The following is a 6872-nucleotide window of genomic DNA, read 5'->3' as shown; positions in this document are numbered from 1 at the left end:
ACATATAATATTTGTATATCTATCTCTATATATATATTTTAAGTACAATATTAATAATCTCGCTTGCCGTTTGTTCTCATATGTGGCAGGCGCAGAGGGAGACCTTACATATAAAGTATCTGAGTGCGAGCATGAGTTTGAATACGAGTATAATCATGCTGACATTGTCTACGTCTACGCAGCACACGCCAAGAGTCATCACTCATCCACTCACACTCACACTCACACACACACACACTCGCACACACACATACGCACAGCAGACACGCCTGATTTTTACCTAGAGCACAAAAGTATAGCATACTTTGTGGCGTCTCTGCGCCAGACTGGCGCCAGGCCAAACAAAAGGGCCACAGAGGGTCGGCTAAATAAAGCGACGACGACGACGACGTCACTTCAACTTAAAGCTGAGTAACTGATGGAACCCATTCCATATAAGTACCTTATCCAGTTACTTGTTCCAATCCCTGAAGCAGCAAATGTTAATGTAAATGTTTGTCTGCTATTTGAATTTTAATTACTTTTCTTGGTTTTTTTACGTTGCACACCAAAAACTATTTATGCCGTGTTCTCGCTCTCTCTTACCCAAACTTTTTAATAGAATCACGGCCAGCAAACCAGAAAAACTTTCGCAGCCAATCGAAGGTAGAGAATGCGAGAGTCTGTAATGCGCCTTAATTGAAACAAGTCCCAAACCAATTGTGCCGCTTTGCCACTTAAGAGACGCGGACGCGACGCCAAAAAGGTAGCTGCCACAGTGACTCCCAGTTGCACAATCAAAAATCAGCAGTAAAATCTTTCTCACGATGGGTAGCATAAATTTTCAAATTGTTAGCCAGGTCTGTGGGCCACTTGAACGGAAACGCCTAATTCCAGCCGCTGAGATTGAGACTTTACCTCTCCCACAGTTTCCCTTCCCTCCTCTGTGACTTGCCCGGCGTCTGGCAGCTGTTCCTTGGCCCAAACAGTCGTAGTCTTGGCCAGCTTGGAATCATTGCTTGTCTGCTGTTTGCCGCTGCTCACAAGTTTTATCGGATTGCCATTGAGGTGGTGGTGTGGTGATGAGGTGGCACAAACTTCGCGTAGAGCTGAAAGAAATTCAATCAAAGGTACAAGTTAATCCCGCGTGAGTTCATAAAGTTCACAAAGCCAATTTATATGCCAGGCGCAATAAGTTTTAAAAGTAAATGCCAAGTCAAGTGGTTTTTGGCCAGAAAAAAAGGTAAAGAAGTTTTACAACGAATGTCAATTTGTATTACAAAAAGCCAAGAATATATCTAGATTTAAAATATAGTTTAAGAATTTCAATAGGTTTATTTTTTACGGTATTTTTTTCTTAAGATTAAAATTGAATATCAAAAGTTATTTGAAACATTTCAGTTTATTTCAATTCCCTCTAAGATTTTAATATTAAACTGATTTATCAAAGAGCACGAAAAGAAACTACAACAAAGGATTGAAGGAGCTCGTTTTCCAGCTCATTCGCAATAATGTAACGAAAATCACGCGCCTTTGAAGTCAAAATCTGGGCAACAATTGAGCTGTCGATTCGTTATGGAGTCAAGAGAAGTTGAATTTCTGTACAAAGGCAGTTTGCTGATTTTTGCCAAACACACGAAGGAGTATCTTCAATTAGTGTTAAGAGCTTGTCAAACAAGCAGTGAGATTAAAGCGACAAACCCCGCCTCTTGCTACATGATAACATGCAACTAACCGTGGCAAACACGTCTCTAAGGAGGGCGTAACCCGAAATCGATTGCCAATAGCCGGCAGCTTATTTTACCTCGAAAAAACAACAAGAGCAATCGAGGGAGACAGAGAGAAAGAGAGAGAAAGAGAGAGAGGGAGATCTGGTCAGACAACAAACGCAAACATCTAATTGCCTGGACAGAGCAAATAATGATGCCACTGGACACTGGGGACTACTTAGGATGAAGTTGCAGCTGGAGCTGCCCCAAGGACAGTTCCACATGTTACAACAATAAAAAGGTGAAGGATTAATAGCAAATAAATTGATGTTGAAAAGGCGATTAGAGTTGAAGTAAAGCATGGATAGATAGATAGATAGATTACCCAAAGATGTGGACATCACTTAAAGTTGCAACTTCATGGAACTTCATGGCCTGTGGCATGACTTCAGTTTGCCTCATAAATCATCAAGAAATTTACCTATGAAAAGAAAATGTCAATGCGTTGAAAGCCAAACAAAATCGTGAATTGTCCGTCGCATGCTGCATTATCATATGAATTTTTGTTTGACCAAGTCGCATAACAACAACAAAAAGCCAAAATGTTGCATAAATTTGGAGCCACTTGATATGTGTGTGCTACATGCCACATAACAAAAGGTAAAGAGGGTCAAAAGCTGGACAAAGCCCATGGCCAAATGGCCAAATGGCCAACAAGGCGGGCTCAGTGCATAAATTTTCATAAATTTCTTGGAACTGAACTTTGATTTATATATGATATGTATTTCTGTGGTTTTGTGTTAGTTTTGGGCAACAAGCTCATCATATTTCCAGGGGGGAAAATAAAGAAAATGGGCTTGCAACGTGTGACGAATCGCAGAGAGGTTCACAGTTCAAGGAAAATCGATGGCAGCAAAATTTGCTTAAAGTTGCCTTTGCAATGGGAGAAATCGAGTTGTTGGCAATGGAATTGGACATAGACTGACCTTCTGCTTGCTCACTTTTCACGTTTTCATTTTCCAACAACAACAACAACAACAACAGCAGTAAGAGAGGAAAAAAAATGGAAGTGGTTTGCATGTTGAACAGAAACAATCAAATCGCAATTTACTGGCTCATGGTAAAGCGATTTATCGCTGGGGAAGTTAGTCGGTCATAAAACATCCATTAACTTCATGTCAATGCTCCAAACGCACTCACTCTATCTCTCTCTCACTCTCTGTTCCCTCTCTTTCTCTGGTTAGTCAACGGCCGTTCATTTGCGGTATTGGCTGAACATTGCCATCGAATTGTGAGTTGCCCTCATCCTGTTATTTCACTCCCTCTGGTTACACTGCAAATTGCTGAACTCCGCCTCTGTCACCTCAGCTGCCTCACTTCTTCTGCCACTGCCACCTCTGCCACATGTCAGCGTTTTATTTGCTTTGCTTTTGTCCAAGAACCAAACTCAATGACACGTGATAAGAAATGGCAGGCAACAAATTCGAGTAAACGAAAAAAAAAAAACTAGAAACTAGAAACAATTGCACACGTACGCAAAAGCAATTTTCCAATTGTCCAAAATTTTTGTCGCACTTTTTAAGGCAAGTCTGCCAGTTTCCCTCCCCCGCTTGCCACCCCCCTCTTGGCTGGCACTCGAAAAAGAGTTAATTGTTGCCGGAATTGCGAGTGTCTGAAGTAAATACTTACTTTGGAAGTGTCATTGCCAAAGATACGGCGTATTTTCCAGAGCCAAAATGTCTGCAGTCGGCTGTGGCACTTAACGGTAATGTGTTACGAGTGCGTCGCCTGCGTGGAAAACTTTTGAATTACCTCAGTTGCAGGCAGGAGGATGAGGTGTAGGAAAAGTACTCAGTGTCTGTTACACCGTTACATTTCCATTTCCATTTCCATTATCATTTTCATTTTCATTTATGCCGTTTCAAGTTGCCCAACGAAGCGTTGTTCTTGCCAACTCAATGTTTGTCTTTCATTTTGGCTGCTTGCCTCAACTTTTCCCCCCCACTCCAACTCACTTTTTCCTCTCTTTCTCTTTCGCTGCGCTGTTCTACGATTATTACCTGCTGTTAAAATTTCATAATCTCACAGATAATAATTTAATGTGCGGCTTTTAGTGGTGCACATTAAAAGTTTGCCAAGAAATTTCGGTCTTAGCCAGCTGAAGGCGGCAGGCCCAAGGGAAGTGAGTTGGCTGAGTAAGGGGGGGGGGGGGGAGTGGCGTATCTTTAATATTGTTGTAAACAGGTAATTGTGTTTAGCTGCTGTCAAGTCTTGGCCTTGGTTTGAGTGATAAGTTGTAGACCATAAGTTACTCGATCTTGATGTCATATCGAAGGCCACTAAATCATTTGGCCAAAAGGAGCAACACTTGTTAGTCCTGTCATAAGTTGTGCATGCCTCGATTTCTCCTGAAAAATGTGCGAACATTGCCATTAGCACTGCAGGAGTTTATCTATGAAGCACATCCGACATCCGACGTTCGACAGAGACGCCCCCAAGTGAAGGTATTGCCAGTGTCCTGTGTCCTGTGTCCTAGTGGAGGTAGCTACTGTCTCGACCGTCTGCTGGCATCTGTATGTGAACTTTTCAAAGTTATGCGCATTTCTGCTGACCATTGGCATTTTGCAGCTTTTGTTTTTGGACGCAGCTGGAGACGGAGACGGAGACGGAGAAGGACATGGTCAAAGGTCGACAGCGGCAGCTGTTGCCCAACCGTTTTGTCTGCTTTGCACCCCCGCTTTGATTGGATGCGCATCCGTATCCGCATCCTTGCCGTGACCAAACGATTGGGGATTAATACTTTCGGTGTTTTTTTGCCTCGGACTTTGGCTCGTTTGGCGCAGTTTATTGAAAAGGTGACACTGCAGTGGCAGCAGCAATGTGGCAGCAACTGGCAGAGGCAGAGACAGTGGCAGTGGCAATGACAGTGGCAGTGGCAGGACTTTGCCAAAGTTTTGTCCTTGCGCAGCAGGAAAACTTTGCGTGTGTTTCATACAATTTTCCTGCTTTTTTTTTTGCAGATTGCGTATCTATCTCCGTGTCCCTGCTCGATATTATCGACATGAAACATATGTGAACATGTCATTTGACACATTTGTCAGTTGGCTTAGAGTTTGTCGAGCGGTGTGAGCTGTTTAAGCCGGCTTTAAGGCCATTTGCTTGCCAAGTGCGTAATGAGTACAAAAGCTAATTTCCATTTTCGTACACATATCAAGGCCAAATTGTAAGCCACTTTACAGCCAATTAGAAGCTTTCAACGGCTGCCACACACAGAGTTTATAATGCACACACTCTCTCTTACACACACACATACTCATACATGCACACGTGCGTTGACAAATGACGGGCAGTGTTAACGGTGTTTGGCAGCACTTGTGCGCCTCATTATGTGGCATTTGGGCTAACCGCTTTAATTAGCTCTGCAAGCGGCACACACACAACACACACACATCCAGAGAGTGCAGGCTGCATTGAAGCTGGGCCCTGGGCCCAAAACTTGCATGTGGTCAACAGCTGCCGACCCCAAAAGCCACTTGGCCTGGCCACTTGCCACTCTCCACTCTCCATGCTGCCGGTTTTGTTGAGAGTGTCGAGTGCACTGACTAAATGTTGCATGCACCTTCCTGCCACGGCTGTCGTTGACTTTAATTGAGTCACAAATCAACCAAAATATACTAAACAGACAGACACACACACACACACACACACACACACATACGACAACTGCTTTTGTAGCTCGCTCGCTAATTTATTACACCAAGTGTAGCATATTTTCGTGGGCTCGACAAAATGGGCTAGGGGAAAAGGGAGGCACCTGCTGAAGACGACGGCGTTAATTTGCCTGCTAATGAGCCGCAAAACACGCGCAGCAGACACTACAACTAAGCTGAGGGGAAAGAGTTGCTTAATTATGCTAATTTGCCTGACAACGTGGCGTATGCGCAATACGCAATATCAGTAAATTCCTGTATCAAATCAACAATATTTGAAATTGGCGCCAGAAATATTTTAAAGCAACCGCATAAAACGAAACGAAATTTTGGACACCCAAAGGAGCAAAGAGACAGAGCGCGACTCTAGGGAGCAGCGAGGGGGGAATGTTAAGGATGTTAAGGACAACGTCGAGCGTCACAGTTGCTTCCCTGGCATTCATATTTTGAATACAAATTGCTTTATTTGCGCTGCTGCGCCAATTTGGCAGCTTTCTCCTCGGTCCCCTCACTCTTTTTCTCCTTCCTCTCTTCTATCTTCTCTGTGTGCCAGTTTCGTTTCACTTCATTGCGAATTTTACATAGATATAAACAAGTGCTCATGCCATCGCCTACCTTTTCACTATGTCGCCCTTTTCCTTCTCCGTTCTCTCCACTTTTTTTTGTGTTCGCCTGCTTCTTTTGCATTTTATTACAAGCCACACAACGCTTTGATTCGCCGAGGGTTGCTTGCAACTTGGGAGGGGGGATGTCGACTCTCTATAGGTAGTTTTTGGTTTTTGAAAAACAAATTGCTCCCCGGTGAGCGTTTGCTTTGAGCGGTGGCAACAGCATTTGGCCAAGTTATTTGCATGTCTTTGTCTTGTTGTCTTGTTGCTCGGCCCAAATCTCAAATACATAATAATTTAATAATATTTGTCAGGCTGATAAATCATCTCAAGTTAATATGACAATGACTGACAAGGCCAGTCGAATTTAAAAAAAGTAATAAAGCAAAAAAATAAGGGAAATAATATCAAGGTAATATGACAACATTGTTGACAAATTGCCTTCTAGTTTAATGGGCGGCTGAGTGGAAAGACATACTCCCCACTGATGACGATGATTTGGATGCCAGTTTTTTATGTGGGAATTAATGTCATCCGGCTTTACGATCCAAATCTGCTGGTATAATACTATTTGCCCTAGGGCAACTTTGTTGCCACATACGACATAAAATTCAAAACCCGATGCGTCAAATTAGCACGAGTTGCGCCAAAAGCTGAGCAAAATTTTACGACTTCATATGCAGATTTTCAGTTTTTCAGTTTTTCAGCTGAGGAAGTTATGCGTAGGAAATTTGTTTTAATTAGCTGCTGACAACAACAACAACAGCAACTAAAATGCGATGTGGGTTAGGCATCAACAATGTAAGCGTCAAAACATCCGTTTGCTAATTTTAGCGATCGTCCAAAATGCCTGAGAATATCTCGGA

At 42.9% G+C, this 6872-nt stretch overlaps 1 long non-coding RNA gene across 1 annotated transcript; it reads right to left on the bottom strand.

Annotated features, from left to right (window-relative positions):
• Positions 1-492: 492 nt before the first annotated feature.
• Positions 493-6294, bottom strand: LOC117791162. The gene is made up of 2 exons (XR_004618024.1): positions 6014-6294; positions 493-1088 (listed from the first exon to the last, which is right to left on the bottom strand). It is a non-coding gene; the product is annotated as an uncharacterized LOC117791162 (long non-coding RNA).
• Between the last annotated feature and the right edge of the window lie 578 nt (positions 6295-6872).

This window comes from Drosophila innubila (genome assembly GCF_004354385.1).
Source record: "Drosophila innubila isolate TH190305 chromosome 3R unlocalized genomic scaffold, UK_Dinn_1.0 2_E_3R, whole genome shotgun sequence".
NCBI lineage: Eukaryota > Metazoa > Arthropoda > Insecta > Diptera > Drosophilidae > Drosophila > Drosophila innubila.
This window is presented reverse-complemented; position numbering and strand designations above follow the sequence as displayed.